This window comes from Cupressus sempervirens, chromosome 11 (genome assembly GCF_028749045.1).
Source record: "Cupressus sempervirens isolate cs-2001-9-10 chromosome 11, ASM2874904v1, whole genome shotgun sequence".
NCBI classification, from domain to species: domain Eukaryota; kingdom Viridiplantae; phylum Streptophyta; class Pinopsida; order Cupressales; family Cupressaceae; genus Cupressus; species Cupressus sempervirens.
In genome coordinates, this window is record NC_143128.1 from 747635288 (window position 1) to 747654572 (window position 19285).

The following is a 19285-nucleotide window of genomic DNA, read 5'->3' on the forward strand; positions in this document are numbered from 1 at the left end:
CTTGCTTCATCAAAATATCTTCATACATGCCCAACTGTAAGGCCTTCTAGGTTACAGCCAATTAAAAATACATTCACATTCAAAAATCTAACTGCAAATTCGCACTCTTAGTTCTGCTCCATAATCTTCTTCCAAAAACTTCTCTTCTCCAAAAACTTACTTAACTTTAAGCCTAACCACTCTATTTATATTTTCCAAAATGGCTTACAAAATATTCTAGAACATTACATAAAAGAAAGGCCGACACTAGATCCTATCATTAAATTCATGATCAAAATTAATATGCAAGCCAACTCCCACTAAGAACAAAAAAATAGACAACTCGGCACCCACTAGATAACTCAACACCCGCTAGGAAACTGGCACTCGGCATCAACTGGAAACTGGCACTCAGTATCAATTGGAAACTAGCACTCGACATCAATTAAAAACTGGCACTCAACATCACTCAGCAACAACTGGAAACTAGCACTCGGCATCAACTGGGTAACTCGGCACATGAAGATTGCTATAGTAACTTGGCACATGAAGAGTACTATAGTGACTTGGCACCAACCAAGTAACTTGGCACCAACTGAAGAATTCCTTCCTACACATTCACATTCAAAATGATTTTCCATCCCCTTAATCCATTTCATCACAAGTTTAGTGTCTATATTCCCACTAAACAAGGGAATCCCTTCTAGGGATATTCCACCCAATGCCTTGATGGATTTTAGGAATGGTTCTTCATTCAATGGAGGGTTTGGTTAAGGGATGAGGTCCTCCTCATCAATCTTCTCCTTACCTTTTCCACTACTTTCACCTTCTTGGTCCTTCTTCTTTGCTACCTCAACAACTGACACTAATTTTGTTTTCATTTCCTCTAGGGCTTCTTCAAGGATTCTATTTCTCTCTTTTTTTTCACCCACTTCTTTAGCCAACTCTACGTTAGTCACCATTGTTATTTGCCCTACTAATTCATTAGTATGAAACAATTATCCATAAGTCCAATCTCAACTTTCTCTAATAGCAATATGATGTAATAGGATGGATTCCACTAGCCCTTACGTTCACTAAGGAACTCCTAGGCTTCATTCCTGGCCTACTAGGGTACACTTTTTTCACCCTAATCTTAGAGGATTTTTTAATTTATCCTCTACAACTTCCCATCCAAATACACCATTGAGTTTTTCACTTGCATTCACCATTGAGTCACTTCAACAAGCCATTTGAACTCCCATTTTCACCAAACTTGATCCTTTCACCTTCTACAAGGAGTAAGGGATTCATCCTAGGGTTTTTGGAGCTCACCTATGCTCCCAGTCTAAAAATCCATAATCTTTCTCACCAATTTCGATAAAACTGGCCTAATTTGGCCTAGTTGAATTAGGCTTCTAAACTGGGTTTTTGGCTTATACTGCCAAATTAATCTTAACAACCTAGCAGTATGATTCATTATTTGGATACCCTTTTGAGAGACCTTAAATTTTTTTTGGTTTCAAGTTCTCAACTCATCCATACACCTCCTTCCTACATAGGTGCCTAAAAAAAAGGGTTTTAGGCCTTTTTGTTAGCATTCACTAGGGTCTATTGGAAAACTTAGTGAAATTGATCAAGGAAGATTTCCCTTTCATATGTGGCTTCCTTACACATCTCTCATCCTTATACAACTCATATATTGAATCATCTATTGCATTTAGTCTACTCAAATCCACTTGCTATCTTTGTGACCACCTAGCTATGCATGAAAGACTCACCTAGGGAATCACATTAAAAATAGTTTTCTTTCTTTTTCGAGGCTCTTCTTGACTATGTGCACTATGAAAAGGCTCTACTTTTGCATCCCCAAGAACCATGATGATCCCATGGTGAGGTTTTATGGGGGAGCCATTCATCCAAACCTTCTCAAAACTAAACCAACAAACTGGAAAACTATAAAAGATTTTAAAACTATTGAACAAATGCACTCTAAAAAAATTGAAGTATAATTTTTTTTTACTATAATAACATAACTTATAAGAATTCAAAGAAAAACTTGATCATTCAATCTGTTATTTGATTTTAGCAACTAGGAAGCATAAAATGGTAACTAACAATTGTATTTCATAGTCTTTATTGCAAAAAATTAACTTCTTAGAACTCCCAACCCTTGGAATGGGTTTATTTCATGGTTTTATATATTTTCAAAGAGGTTTTAGGAATTTGGAGTAACCACCAACCTCTAATCCATGACATGTCTAAATCTTGCACAAATGTTGTCATGCACCAACTTTTCCATTTTTTGCAATTGTTGAACCTTGAACATTTGGAACTCTTCAAGTAGGTCCAGTATGACCTAATTATGATGTCTAGTCATGATTTAGCCTCTAGACTATCAAGTTTCAACTTTTGACCATATAGACCCAAGTTGACATCTTTTGCAAGAAATTGACAACTTTTGCACTAGTTAGCCAAATGATGAGCCATAACCTCAAATCTATTCAAAATTATAGAAGAACATCCTAGAGGACATAGTTACCTCAAATCTAACTTCTCAATCATTTCTTTGGTGTAAGACTCATTACCCTACCTTTTGACCTTAACCACTAAACACAAGCTAAAAAACTAAGCCAGAACAACTAGAGTGGTTTGAACTTAGTCAAATCCACCTAGTAACAACTCACTGGACCTTCTAACATCCAAACCATACTTAAATAACTTGGTATGACAATGCAACTCCACTCATAGGTTGATATGAATACGATGAACCTCCACCTATGAAGTTAGAGCATTCTATTATCATATGACCCACTTACTAAAAATAGTAAGTTTCCATCAATAGTAACTCTGTACTAAAATAGACCTTAGTACAAATGACAAAATAAAATAATTTTTCGATGATGCAAGATTTCTCTTACACCCAGGATGCTCCTGGATTAGACACCTAGGATAATTTGAGAAGTGACCCTATCACATCTCACATGTTTAGAAGAAAACCAAGGAGGATAGCATTCTCCATTATTAGCCATGATGAATCCTCAACATGTCATCCTTTCCACTTGATCATATATTCTTCATATTCCATATTTCTTGTACTTCTAAGAACTCAGTTATCTAGTATGTCCCTAATGTCCTTTGTAGTTGAAGTAGTTATTGGAATAATCCACTATGCTTTTGTAACTGTATCACCGTAACCTTGTTAATGATAATCTATTAGATCTAAAATATTAAATACTTGTGAAATATTCAGTTCAATAAGAAACTCTACTTCATAGGCATTTATAGAATCATGTCTTTGTTAGAAATAATAGTTCACCAATATAACTAATTGGGGGGAGGGGGGGGGGGGGGGGGGGGGTGTTGAATTAGTTATATAAGTATCTAATAAATTTATTAAGAAATTTCAACCATTTATTCAAAGTAAACAATAACCAAAATATGTGCACACACAAATACCCTAGATATGTTGACTAGGGAAACCCTTGATTAGAGGGAAAACCCTAGTGGGAATAATACCCACAAAATGTACTAATATGAATATTCCTTGTTAAAGGATGGACCCATTTAGGAGTCTATTACAACGCTTAGTACAAAGAGTCCCTATTAGAAGAATTTGAATCCCTATTAGGAGATTCCAACCCTATTAGGAGTTATAGAAGGTAGTTGAACATACTGTCCAAACAACTTCAGGATTAGATCAATGAACCCACTGTCCAATTGATCTCGGCGATATTCCTTTTAGAATAATAGATATGTGATAATATTTTGCTTCTTTCTCTATCTAGTACATTAGACTTCTTCACCTTCAGACCATGCAATCAGATCTGGAACTCTAAACTCATCAATAGTAACCCTTAAGGTCACTTACACACATTCTACTCTATTGCTTCACAATTCACAACTTCACCTATGCTCATTGACCTCATTCATGATGATTAAAACTTGGAAAACATCTTTCCTTTATACCACACTAAATGTTAATTCCTTGAGTTGGTTTCACATTTTACCATAAATTTATTAAATAAAGTACATATTTAATTAATGTTGTCAGTTCACAGATATATCCAAACTTTCACACATGCGACTTCCATACCTGTGCACTCATTGATGTCATCAATGGTTAATGTACTACCTCCAATTAACTGCACAACCTTTCATTCCAAATACAATGCTCTATATTGATCATACAATAGAAATGTTTTCCCAATGCTCTTTTTCTATGTGGTTCTCTGTAAATCATCAATATCTTCTATATGCCATCAATTTAGGTTCTGTGGACTTGCTGATATGACAAATACATAATGTAGTATGTGTTAGTAACTACAAATAAGCAGATACATAATGTATTGCCCTTAATACAAAAATCATAGTCTATTTCTCTATCAGTCTTTTACAAACTCATTACTATGTTGTCATCAATGACAAACATAGGTATAGATACATCATAACAATGTTCTGAAATACTTCTCCATAGCATCAGCATACATGCTAACAATCTCCCCCTTTTGCATTGATGACAACATTAATGAAAAACATCTAGTTCTAGAATACCAACAAGTCTCTTTATTAATCAGATCTTGCTAAATCCTCAATTGCAACACTTCTCCTCCAAAGTGCAAGGTCTCTCTAATGTGAGCTCTCACTAATTTTTTTCATGTCACTCTCTCCCCCATTGACATCAATGTAAAAGATAGTAGATAAATGTTTCAATTGCTTGAATATACAATAATCTATTAGCATGACCACAATCTGGCCTATTACTTTACAACTTTTCATATTACTCTATAAACAACAAAAGTGTCTAAAGAGATTGTTGTATGCCAATTACCAATTACCAAGAAACCTTGATGAATATGCTTATCATAGATACTCCCCCATAGAGGAAGCATTTACATACAGTCCAATCTAACAATGGTGCTAAGTACCCTAGACTAATGCACTTTTACATATTCTACTCTGAGCTAGGTAGGGGCATAACCCCAAGCATGCCTCTTAGTTAATCAAATGTATCCTTTGTAAAGGCCTTTGTGAAAATGTCTACAATCTATTCGTTAGTGTTAATGTACTCCAGTCTGATTTCTTTCTTTGTAACTTTCTCTCTCAATGCATGATACTTTATGGCTAGGTGCTTAGTTTTAGAATGAAAAACATATTCTTAGACATGTTAATAGTGCTTATGTTATCACATTAAATGAAAATAGTTTCTTTGAATGTGATTCCAATATCCTTCATCATCTACTTCATCCATATGACTTGATTACAGTTGTTTGCTAGTACAACATACTCTGCCTCTATAGTTCTTTGTGAGGTGCAATCTTGACTCTTGGTGAGCCACGAAACTAACCTTCCACCAAGAAAGAATGCTCCACACTAGTACTTTTTCTATCATCACTATCTCTAGCCCAATAAACATCTATATAAGTGCACAGAGTGAAATAATTGCTTCTTTCATATCAAATTCAATAATCAGATGTCCCTTTCAGATATATGAATATCCTTTTTACTACTATGTAGTGATATTCTTTGGGATCAGCCTGAAATTGTGTCACAATTCCAATTGTATTAACTATATCAGGTCTACTATGAGTCAGATACTAAAATCCTCCAATCATAGATCTATACTTCTTTTTTTCAATAGTAGGGGTTTTATTCTTGCTTGATAACTTGTGACTAGTTACCATAGGAGTTCCAACAGGTTTACAATTTTCTAGACCGAATCTTTTCAGCAAATCTTTCCAATACTTGGTCAAAGAAATAAAGATATTTTCTTTGTTCTAAAAAATTTGCAATCCTAAGAAAAATTTCATTTCTCCTATCATGCTCATCTCAATCTCATTCTTCATATTTTTTGAGAATTTGTTACTAGCTTCATCATTTCCTCCAAAAATGATGTAATCAACAAATACAATAATTATTAACAAACTATCTTTGATTTCTTTCAAGTACAAGTTACTGTCTATTGTTCCTTTAGTGAATCAAAGCTTTGCTAAGTATTTATCCAACCTTGCATACCAGGTTCTATGTGCTTTCTTTAATCCATACATGGATTTCTTTAATTTTCAAACCATATCCTTCTCTTCTATCAAAGAAAAACCCTCTGGTTGCTCAATGTAAACTTCTTTGTCAAGTTCTCCATTTAAGAATACTAACTTAACATCCATCTAATATACCTTAAAATTCTTATTTGCTACATATGCTAGGAACATTATGACTATTTCCATTCTTTCTATAGGTTCATATGTCTCCTCTTAGTCAATTCCTTCTTGCTGAGAGTAACCTTTAGATACAAGTCTTGCCTTGTTTCTTATTACTTCTCCCTATTCATTCATTTTATTTCTGAATACCCATTTTGAGAAAATCATAATTTTTTCCTTTGGTCTAGGAACTAATTCCCATGTGTCATTTTTAATTATCTTCTAAAGTTCTTCCTCCATTTCTCTTATCCAATGATCATATTTGATTGCTTCATCTGTGCTCTTTGGTTCTACTTGAGATATTAGACACAGTCCTTCATTAATTTTTCTCCTTGTCATTACTCCCTTTTATTTACTTCCTATTATCTGATTAGCAAAATGATTTCTTATCAAATTCCTATTAGGGGTAGGAGTTGCTACTTCAAATATTATTTCAACTATTGTGCACTATTCTTCTCTTGCTACTTCAGTTTGCACATTTTGCTGCAAGTCATTGTTAGTTTTGAGAAATAATTCATTGCATCTATTGGTCATCCTAGAATAATCATCTCCATCAGAGTTATAATCCATCATATTTTCCTTAGTGCCAAACTTTTCATCAACTTTAACATTTGTGCACTCTACTATAGCTTTTGTTCCATAGTTGTAACATCTGTAAGCTTTACTTTTTAATGAATAGCCAAGAAACATACCTTCATAACTCCTTGGATCAAACTTACCAATATCATCATCTCTTTTGTTGGAACATTTTCTTCCAAATATCCTGAAGTACTTAACTAATATGAGTGACCAAACCATAACTCATAGGGAGTCTTGTCCATACCTCTTCTAATGTGTACTCTATTCAGTGTGTATATTGTTGTATTAACTGCTTCTCTCCAAAAGGTTTTTGGTACATCATTCCTGAATAACATAGCTCTTTCTACTTCAACAATTGACTTGTTTCTTTTTTCAGCAATCCCATTCTACTCAAGTGTATGGGGTGAAGATAGTTGTCTCATGATATCATGCTCTTCACAATAGATATTGAGCTCTCTAGAAGTGAATTCTGCTCCTCTATCAGATCTTAGGCTCTTGATTTTAATTCTAGATTCATTCTCAACTTTGTTCTCAAATATCTTGAATTTCTCAAATGTCTCTAATTTTTCTTTAAGAAAAGCTACCCACATCATTCTAGTAAAATCATCAATAAAGATCATAAAATACCTTTCTCCATAGAATCGTCTTGTTCTTAAAGGACCACTCAGATCTGTATGAACCGATTCCAAATTTTTTGTTGTACAAAACTACTTGCTAGGAAATAAGACTCTGTTCTACTTAGGCAAGATACATCCCTTACAAATAGTGTTAGTGTACTTAGTGATCTTAGGTAAATCTCTCACAACAAGTGTATTGCTAGCTTTCACAATGTTATCAAAGTTAATGTGACAAAATCTTATGTTCCATTACCAATTATTGTCAATCTTATCTACCAAGCATGTTATTTTAGTGGGATTTAACTAAAATACATTACCTATGGTTCTTGTTCCAGTACCACATAGTTTTCCTTCCTTTTTCTTGATAATACATGTGTCATTACCAAACTTCAGTTGGTAACCTTTGTCCATAAGTTGTCCAAAACTTAACAATTTATGTTTCAATCCATCAACAAAATAAACACCATTAGTATATGTTTTACCATCAAGTGTGATCAATGCAATTCCTCTGATGTGATAAGATGCATTGTTCCCTACTCTAACAATTCCCCCATCATGGATTTTGAATTTGATAAATTTTCTCATATCACCAGTCACGTGATGTAAACATCCACTATCAATGATCCAATCTTTCTTTTCAACTTGTGAGATCAACAAATTTTCTTCTCTAATTTCTCTGTCAAGGTCATCCTCCTTTATAGCTACAAACTCTAAATCATATTCACTCATATTTTGATCAAATTCTTCTTCCTCTTCTTCTTCATTAGCATATAAAGAATTTTTAGATCTTCTAGACTTGAACCTTCCCTATACTTTCTTTCTTTTAGGATACTTAGATGCATAATGACTATATTCATTACATGTCCAACATTTGAAGATATTCTTACCATCTTTTTCTCTTTCCACAAGAAGAGCCACTCTCTCTTAGATCTTTTCCTCAATAGACTTGTTGTTGCTAGCAATGTCTCCCTACACTTTAGTGTTCCTTGCTAAACCAGGTTTGATGTTTAGTGCACTAAATGCTATCTTAACTTTTGCTAGTTCTCCAGATTATTTCAGATCAAATTTTGTAGCTTCAAATCTACCAAGCAAGGTTTCTTTAGTGAAATTGTTAGTACAAGGTATCATCAACTGAATCATTTGTGCTACTGCCTTGAAAGCTGGTGTCAAACTTTTCAAGGTCTTCCGTATCACATCATCATCAAATTTCTTTCCATCAAGAGATGTGATTCCTGCAACAATCTTAGATATTTTGCCAACATAGCTTCTTATAGATTAATCTTCCATTATTCTAGCATCTTGGAATGCACAATACAAATTTTGCAATCTAACCCTTTTTTCATGTGTATCACCCTCATAATTAGCCTCTAAAGTTTTCAAATTTTCATAAGATGTTTTGAGTTGTTTTACCCGATAGTACTCACTTTTAGGTAGTGTTAATAGTATTTCTTCTCTTGCCCTTATGTTGCACATAAATACTTCTATCTATTGTTCAATACAAGTTTCAAGATGGTCTTCTTCTACAATGTTTTTAAATGTCTTGGTTAGAAGACAATATCCTAGACCAATCCACAAGAGATGAGTCTTCATTTTATCATTCCAGCTGTCATAGTTGGCGCCATCAAATCTAGGACTTTCCTTCCTAAAAAAAGTCACCATGGATCTCCCAAAGTTGGTAAACTTCTCTTCAAGGACTTGAGGCTCTGATACCAATTGTTAGAAATAATAGTTCACCAATATAACTAAGGAAGGGGGTGAATCATTTATATAAGTATCTAAAAAATTTATTAAGAAATTTCAACCATTCAATCAAATTAATCAACAACCAAAATATGTGCACACACAAATACACTAGATATGTTGACTAGAGAGACCCTTGATCAGAGGGAAAACTCCAGTGGGAATGATGCCCACAAAAATATGTACTAATATGAATATTCCTTGTTAGAGAATGGACCTTGTTAGGAGTCTATTATAACACTTAGTACAAAGAGTCCCTGTTAGGAGACTTTGAATCCTTGTTAGGAGTTGTAGAAGGTAGTTGAACCCACTATCCAAACAACTTCAAGATCAGATTAAGGAACCCACTATCCAATTGATCTCGGTACTATTCCTTTCAAAATAATAGATGTGTGAAAATCTTTTGCTTCCTCCTCTGTCTAGTACATCAAACTTGTTCACCTTCAGATCATGTAATTACATCTAGAACTTTGAACTTATCAAGATTAACCATTAAGGTCACTTGCATGCATTATGCTCTGTTGTTTCACAATTTGCAATTTAACCTCGGCTCATCGATCTCATTCATGATGATTGAAACTCAAAAATCATCTTTCCTTTATACCACACTCAATGTTAAGTCCTTGAGTCAAATTCACATTTTACCATCAATTAATTAAATAAAGTAAATATTTAATTAATGTTGTTGGTTCACAAATATACCCAAAATTTCACACATGTGAATTCCATATCTATGCACTCATTGACATCATCATTGGTCAATGTACTACCTCCAATTAACTGTGTACCCCTTCATTCCAAATACAATTCTTTGTATCAATCATATAATAGAAACTATTTTTCCAATGCTTTATTTCTATGCAATTCTCTATAAATCATCAATATCTTCTATACACCATCAATTCAAGTTCTACACACTTTCCCATGTGACAAGTACATCTAGTAGTATGTGCTTGTAACTGCACATAAGTAGATACGCAATGTATTTCCCTTAATACAAAAATTACAGTCTGTTTCTCTGTCAGTCTTTCATAAACTCATTACTATGTTGGCATTAATGACAAAAAAAGTTATAAATACATCATAACAATGTTCTGCAATACTCCCCCATAGCATCAACATAGGTGCTAATAGAGTTCTCACCATCTTGCATGGCCCAAAATTCTTCATTTTCAACTTATTATATGTACCCATTAGAAATATCTCTTTCCTAAAATGTAGCATGACTTCATTTTTAATCTAAAATTCCTTATCCCTCCTTTTCTCATCTTTATTAGTCATGTATCTTGTATTATCCTTGTAATGTTCTTCCTCACCTCCTTATGGATGTTCTTCAAATGTTCACCAAAAATCTATGCTTCACCACTACTTATCTCTCCTATATCTAATTTCCTCAATTCAAAAACATTTCTAGGACTGTTTCCATATAAAATATGGAATGGTGATTTACCAATACTCCTATTGACATAATTATTGTATGAAAATTATACATGTGGTAAAATTAGATCTCTCATTTTGGCTTCTATCCAATCAAACATCTCAGCAAGTTTCCCAAACTCCTATTCACAACCTCCATCTATCCACCAATCCATGAATGATGTGATGAACTAAATATCAAATCTATCTTTAATTTCTTCCACAATGTATTCCAAAAATTCCCAACAAAATTGGTGTCTTGATCAAAATCTATGCTCTTTGGTAGGCATGTAGTCTCACCACTTTTGTGAAAAACAACTATGCCACATGAAGAACATCACTAGTCTTCTTGTAGGGAATGAAATGTGCCCTCTTTGAAAACCAATCAACCACCACAAATATAGAATCATTCCCATATTGAATCCTTAGAAAACCAAGCATGAAATCCATAATAACATCCTCCCACTACTTCTCTAGTATAGGTAATGGCTAATATAACCTTATATTATGCTTTACTCCTTTTGACATCAAACATATTTGGTATCTTTATACAAACTTCTTTACATCTTAGTATAACTTAGGCTAGTTGTAATTCTTAGAAACCAAAGCAATGACTTTATCTCCATCAAAACGTCTAGCCAGTCCTCCACTATGCTTTTCATTAATGAGATTATTTCTTGTATAACCTTGTGGGATGCATATTTGACTTTCATTGAACAAAATTTCATCAATGATAATGAAATCCAACCACTTTTTCCTGTCAAGTGTAATAGGTTATGTACAAGCCATCTACACTTCACCAAAATCAGGATTGTCCAAATACAAATTCTTGAGTTCCTTGAACCCAACCACCTTGATCTACATCTCTATCAAAATATTTTTCTCCTACTAAGAGAATCTGCAACTTTTTTACACTTCCCATTCCCATATTTCAAAACACATGTATAAATATGTGAAAAATTAACCCACTTCAAGTGCCTTTGGTTCAATTTTCCTTGACTATTCAAATATACAAAGATTGATGACCAATATACAAAAGAAAATCCTTAGGAAGAATAAGTGTCTCCATTTCTTCAATGCTTGAACTATACCATAAAATTATTGATCATAAACCAAATATTATCTTTTGGTATCATTCAACTTCTCACTAAAATAAGCAACAATTTCAGCTTCTTGACTCAAAACAACTCCTATTTTAGTACCACTAGCATCATAGTTTACTTGAAAAACTTTGTTAAAATATGGGGTTGCTATGTAACTTTATGTTTCAACATATTAAAACTCTTATCTTCTCATATAGTCCACTTAAATTATGTTTTGTCTCCTCTCATTGTTTTAGTCAAGGGTCCACAAATACTGCTTAAACCTTTGATAAAATTTCTATAGAAACTAGTCAGTCCATGAAAATATCTTACCTTAATCACACTCCTTTGATTAGGCCATACAAATATAGCCTTCACTTTCTTAGGGTCAAATTTTAGACCTTTTTTTGAAATTACAAATCCTGGGTACACCAATTGCTTCTTCACGAAACTACACTTTTTAGATTTATGAACAATTTTTTTTCCCTCAAATTCTCAAACACCTTATGAATATGCATCATATGCTCCTCCAATATGTTACTAAATGTCAAAATATCGTTTAGGTAGACAAAGAAAAATTTACCAAAAAAATCCTTTGCTACCTCATTCACAAACCACATGAGAGTGCTTGGTGCATTGGTTAGCCCAAAAGGTGTGAAGAACCATTTGTAAAATCCTTTCATTTTCTTAAAGATAGTCTTCCACTCATCTCCTTCTATGATGTGAATCTAATTCTATCCACTCTTTAAATCTATCTTTGTGAAATATACAACTCCACTCAAAACTTCCATAATATCATCCATCCTTGGCAATGACAATTTATAGTTGAATATGATCATGCTGATAGCTCCAAAATTTGTATACATCCTCCATAAACCATTCTTATTTTGGTTCTAATACTAATAGTATAACACATGGATTCATACTTTCTCGAATCAACCCCTTCTGCAACAATTCAAGGACATTCCTATTCAACTCTTCACCTTCTACCACTATCTATCTGTATGCTGCCTTGTTCAACAAACTAGATCCTAACATCAACTTCATGTAGTGATTGATCTTCCTTACTAATGGTATTTCATCTAGTATGTTATCATATACAATATCTAGAAACTCTTCCAACAATTTTTTAGCTTCTTCAAGTACCTCTTCTACTTCTTCTCTACCATCTTTTGGAATTACAAAAACACACATATGTGCATGCATCATATCCTTTAGGAACCACTTTCCATCAAAAAAATATACTCTTGCAAGACTACATACCTTTTCATATGTATTCTTCAAAGACTTCATCTTATATTATACTTCATCATTTGTCAAAGTGTAGGTATTTCCATATCCATCATGTACAACATGCTTGTCAAATTGCCATGACCTACTCAAAAATATATGACATATGTCTATAGGTATGATATCAATAAGAACCTCATCTTAGTATCTTTGAATCTTGAACTTCACTAGGCACTACTCATTGACCATGAACTTGTGGTCATCCTACACCCAAGAAATATGGTAAGGATGTGGGTGTTTCTACCTCTTGAGCTTTAATTTTTTGGCCATATGTTATGACACAAGATTGTCACCATTTCCACCATCAACGATCACATCACAAAACTTATCCTCACATTTACACCTTCTATGAAACAAGCTCATCATTTGATCAAGGTTATTCACACCAATAAAAAAAATCTTCTATTAACTAGGACCTTTCCTCTTTTAACATCTTTAGATTATGAGGATTCAACATCTTTTTCAATATGGGAAACTCTAGCTTGGCCTTTAGTTGTCCTATCAGTGCTTCCTTGGTGATGGGGAGATTTAAATACCTTATATCCTTCTTCTCTATAGTGAAAATATGCTCTAAAAAAGGCTCTAGTACAAGATCCTCTTCGTCTTCATCTTCCTCTCTAATCTCTATTATTATGATCATGAAAATTATTGAAAGTATTTTCCCTTTGATTTTGATTTCTACTCTTGGCCTCATATTTCCTCTTTTGATCATCATTTGAGCCTCCATAAGACTATCTACTAAACCTAATGTATGGAGAAATAAAAAAACTAGGGCCATAGGTACACCCAACTACCCAAACCACCCTACAAGAGTTAACACAGTGGAAAACACAACACAAGAACAATGCCAAGGAGAGAGAGAACAAGATGTTTATATATTCATTAGATAATCAACATACATGCCCAACTATAAGGCCTTTTAAGTTATGACCAATTACAAAAATACAATTTTAGATTCATGATCCAACTTCTAGTTCACACTTCTAGACACATATCACTTTTATTCCAATCCTCCCCTATCCTCTAAACTTAATTGTAGAACTGCTTAAATACTTGTGTGGCCACAAGTTAGCCTATCAAAAAATTAAAGCTTACATTACATGCATGCATAGTGAGAACTCAAATTACATCAAATATTAACTACCTATAATGGAATTAAATAGAAGGTCAATCCAAACTAGAACCAGACACAAACTTCTCAAAAAATGAAGACTTCACAAAATATTGGCACTTGACAATCACACAAGCTCAGCATCCTTCAACACTCAGCAACCACAGAGTACTCAGCAACCAAAGGGTGACTTGGAAAAAAAAAGGAATCTCTTGAAAACCAAAGGGATCACTCAACAGCAACTAAGAACTCAAAAACAACTAAATGCTCAAAACCTACTAAGAACTCAATAACAATTGAAAATTGGTGCTCGACAATAATTGGAACTTGGTAGCAACTGACAAAATGAAAAAAAGTGTAGGATTGCAAGGAAACCTAGGATGCTCTTGCATCAAAAAACTAGGGTTGGAAGAAATGATTCTCTTGAATCATTGAGATGTTACAACTTGAGCTGATTCCAACTCAGATTGAGAAATGCATGAAGCATATTCAATAGGTTTTTTTATCTACTTCACCAAATATTCATAGTAATATTTTCCTCTTGTTCTCTTGCCAACTCTCTAATCCAATATATGTTCAGCTTCTTCAATCTATTTCTTAGGATAATCTTTTAATACAACAACTTCATCATATGTCTCATGATACTTATACAAATCAGCAAAATTGAATATAGGGAATATATCCATGTCATTAGGCAACTCAACTTCATAAACATTACCACTATCAAACTTCCTCATCTTTGGCTTAAGTATGTTCCAATAGAAAATATTTCTTTCTTCAAATGAACTATCACCTCATCACCAAATTGAAAAACATTATGTCTTCTAGACTTATCAGCATTCTCTTTATACTTCTGATTACTTTGTTCCAGCCTCAACTTCACCTCCTTATGCAAAGACTCCATTAAATCAACAAATGCTTCCCCTGCAACACTTATCTTTTATTCACTAGAAACATCCTTCAAATATGATACTCCTATAGGCTACAGTCCAATAACAATCTCAAAATGTGTCTTCCCTATACTCCTATTCATAGAATTATTATATGCAAATTTAGCTTGTGCCAATACCATCTCCCAATTACTTGGCTTATTCCCAACTAAACATCTCAGTAAATTAGCCAAGCTTCTATTCACAACCTCTATCTTTCCATTTATTTGTAGATGGAATATAGAACTAAACTTCAACTTAGCACTCATCTTCTTCGATAAAGTCTTCCAAAAATAATCAACAAACTTATTGTCTCTGTCAGAAATAATACTTCTTGGCAGTCCATGCAATCTAACAATCTCTTTAAAGAAAATTTGAGTAACATGCTCAGCATGAGATATCTTCCTACATGGTATGAAATGAGCCATTATAGAAATTCTAATCCACCAAAACAAATATAGAATCATACCCCTTCACTGTTTTAGGTAATCCAAGAACAAAATCTATACTGATGTCACTCCAAGGTTTCTCAGGAACAACAATAGTTGTTTACAAACTAGTATTCTATTAGTCCTTTTACAACTTGATAAACTCCACAACTCTTCACAAATCTCTAAACATCTTTATACATTTGGTGTGAATAATACTTCTCCTTTAGAAAACTCAATATTTTATCAATTCCAAAATGTCTAGCCAATCCACCACTATGCTTTTTCTTAATTAAATTAACTCTCATAGAAATTCTACAAATACACAATTGAATACCTTTAAACAACATACTTTCTTGAATGAAATACTCATCATACTTACTTATGTGATCTATTAGATTTGGTGCTCTACACTCTCTCCATGCCTTAGAAAAATTAAGTTCAGTATCATACAACTCTTTTACTTCATCAAAACCAAGAACTTCAACCTTCATCTTAGTCAATAAAGAAAATCTTCTACTCAATGCATTAGAAACTCTATTAGTAACTCCACTCTTATTCTTAATAACAAATATGAAACTCTACAAGTACTCAACCCATTTCATGTGTTTCTAAATCAATTTATGTAGACTTCCCATGTACTATAAAACTTTATGATCACTATACAACATAAAATCCTTAGGAATCAAATAATGTCTCCACTTCTTCAAGGCTTGAACAATAGCATAAAATCTTGATCATACACAAAATACTTCCTTTTAGCATCTTCAACTTTTCACTAAAGAAAGAAAGAGTTTACCTTCCTGGCTTAATACAACACCTATTGCATTACCACAAGCATCAAATTCAACTTGAAATACTTTATTGAAATCAGGAAAAGGCAATACTGGTAACTCAACAACCTTTTGTTTTAAAGTCTCAAAAATGTTATCAGCTCTGTATGTCCTCTTGAATTCCTTTGTATCTCCTCTTATTGTCTCAGTTATGGAATTATGAACATAATTGAAATTTTTTATAAACCTCCTGTAAAAATTAGCCAAACTATGAAATTATCTTACCTCACCCACATTCTCAGGTGTAGGCCACTCCAAAACTACTTTAACCTTCTCAGGAACCATCTTCAAACCATCAGCTAAAATCACAAATCCCAAATACATAATCTCCTCTTCCATAAAAGAACACTTTTTCAGATTAATCAACAACTTCTCCTCTTTCAACCTTAGCATTACTTGTCTAACATGATCAAGATGTTCTTCCTGGGTCTTACTAAATATCAGAATATCATCCAGAACAATCACAAACTTAACCAAGAATCATTTTAGAACTTCATTCATCAACCTCATGAAAGTACTAGGTGCATTATTCAAACCAAAAGACATAACTAACCATTTATACAAACCATCTTTTGTCTTGAAAGTAGTTTTCCACTCATCACCTTCTTTGATTTTGATCTAATGATAGCCACTCTTCAAATCAATCTTGGTAAAATACTTTTCTCCACTCAAAAAATCCATTATTTCATCCATCCTTGATATACGAAACTTATATTTCACTATGATCTTGTTATATAATTAGTAGACATTCTCCATTCTCCATTCTTCTTAGGTGCCACTACAAAAAGCACAACACATGTACTCAAACTTTCTCTAATCAAACCTTTCTACAAAAATTCATGTTCTTGTCTATTAAGTTCTTCTTTCTTTGTAGGTGTTAATCTATATGTGATTTTTTTGGAAAACTAGCTCCAGGAATAAGATCCATACAATGAATTATACATCTTATTGGAGATAAACCATCAGGAATATCCTCTACAAGAATATCCTTATATTCATTTAGAAAATTTTCAATTTCTACTAGTACTCAATAATTACCAGCAAAACTTGGTCCTCTAGGAATGATAGCAAAACACACTTGGTTCCTTTTCATTTTTTTTTCAAATTATTTCCCATTAACCATGCAAACTTTTATTGTAGTATAATTAACCTCATTTGGACTTTCAACCAAAGGCAGAAATATTTTCTTCTTCCCATTCACCCAAAGAGTATATTGATTCAATCTTCCATCATTTATAGCATATCTATCATATTGCCAAGGTCTACCCAACAAAATATGACAATAATCCATGGGCATAATATCACACAAAACTTCATCAATGTAATGTCCAATCTTGAACTTCACAATACATTATTCACTTACCAATATCCTATGCTCATCTTTGATCCATGAAGCATGATAGGGTTTATGATGCTTTGGTCTTTGCAACTAAAACTTGGTAAACTAGTTCTTTTGATGTCAAATTTGTAGAACTTCCACTATCACTGATCACTTTGCAACATTTTCTAGCCATCCTACATCTGGTCTTGAAAAGACTTCTTCTAAGAATAGGTTCCTCTTCACTTCCCTTATTGCATAGGGTTCTTTTCACCATCAAATTTTCACCAGCCTCAAGTCCACTTGGTGAACTCTCATCATCTCCTTGAGTTACAACATTTCTATTACCATGTCTAGTTTCAGAAGATCTACATTCAAAATATCTATGTCCCTCTTTACCACATCTAAAATAATTACCATGAAAACCACCTCTAGAATAAGAATTACCTCCTCCTTGGTAAGAACCAGTACCTCCTTTGTAGGGATCACCATTGTTCCCACTTAGTCTTACCTTTTTCATCATTCTTCCATTTAGATTTTCCACCTTTATCATAAGATCTACCTCTACCTCTCTTGAATCTACTACCTCTTCCTCTTTGTCTTTTTTCATGCTTCTTTGTCAAGATCTCCTCAGCCTTCAAGGTTCACAAAAATTATTTCATCTTGAATTCCAAATCTTAATCCATTTATGTACCTTGCAATCTTCTTAACATCATCATTCACATGTCTAGATCTGATGTCCAATCTGTACAATTCCTCAATATACTCCTTTGTACTCATGTCTCTTTGCCTCAAATTTTGCATCTTTCTCAACAAGATAACTTGATAGTCAGTAGGAAGGAATTTGTTCTTCTTTTTATTCACCATCTTCACCCAAGTTTTGATCTTCTCCTTTCCTCTCCTTTTTCTATCAATTCACAAATTCTCCGACCATAGTGAGGCATGACCTTTCAACCTTGTAATTGCAATCTTCACCTTCCTATTATCAGGAGTTTTTTCATACTCAAAGAACTTCTCCATTTTAGAGATCCAATAAAACAAAACATTGGTGTCCAATTTCCCATCATAAGGAATAACTTCTACAATAGGCTTTTAATTTTCCCTAGATAATACTCTCAACAACCTCACTTCATCTTGGTCTTCTTCAAGTTTTGAACTAGGGTCTAGTGCTACTGCTTTAGCATCACTTACATCATCAAGATGTGCTTCTCTCCTCTAGGTTGTTTCCACAACATCTAATCTTGCTGCAATTTCTGTGAATGTACCCAATATTGCATTATCAACATTTCTTCTACCTTGAAGCATCTTTACAAATCAGGTTCTTGCAAGACTATAACCCTCTACAAGTTATAGATGAAATCTACAAACTTGCAACCCTACAACCTAATTCACTTAGTTTTCTAAATTACCAAATCACCACAAGTGCAAACATCAAGCTCTAATACCACCTGATGTAGGGAGAAACAATATAACTAGGTCCAAAGGCACATCTAGCTATCTAACTTACCTTGCAAGAGTTAACAAAATGAAAAACACAAATCAAGAACAATGCCAAGGAGAGAGAGAAAAACATGTTTATATATTCATTAGATAATCAACATATATGCCCAATTGTAAGGCCTCCTAAGTTATGGCCATTTACAAAATAACAACTTTTAGATTCATGATCCAACTTCTATTTTGCACTTCCAGACACATCACTTTTTTTCCAATCCTCCCCTGTCCTTTAAACTCAATCCTAGACCTCCTTAAATACTTGTGCTGCCATAGATTGGCCAATCACAAAA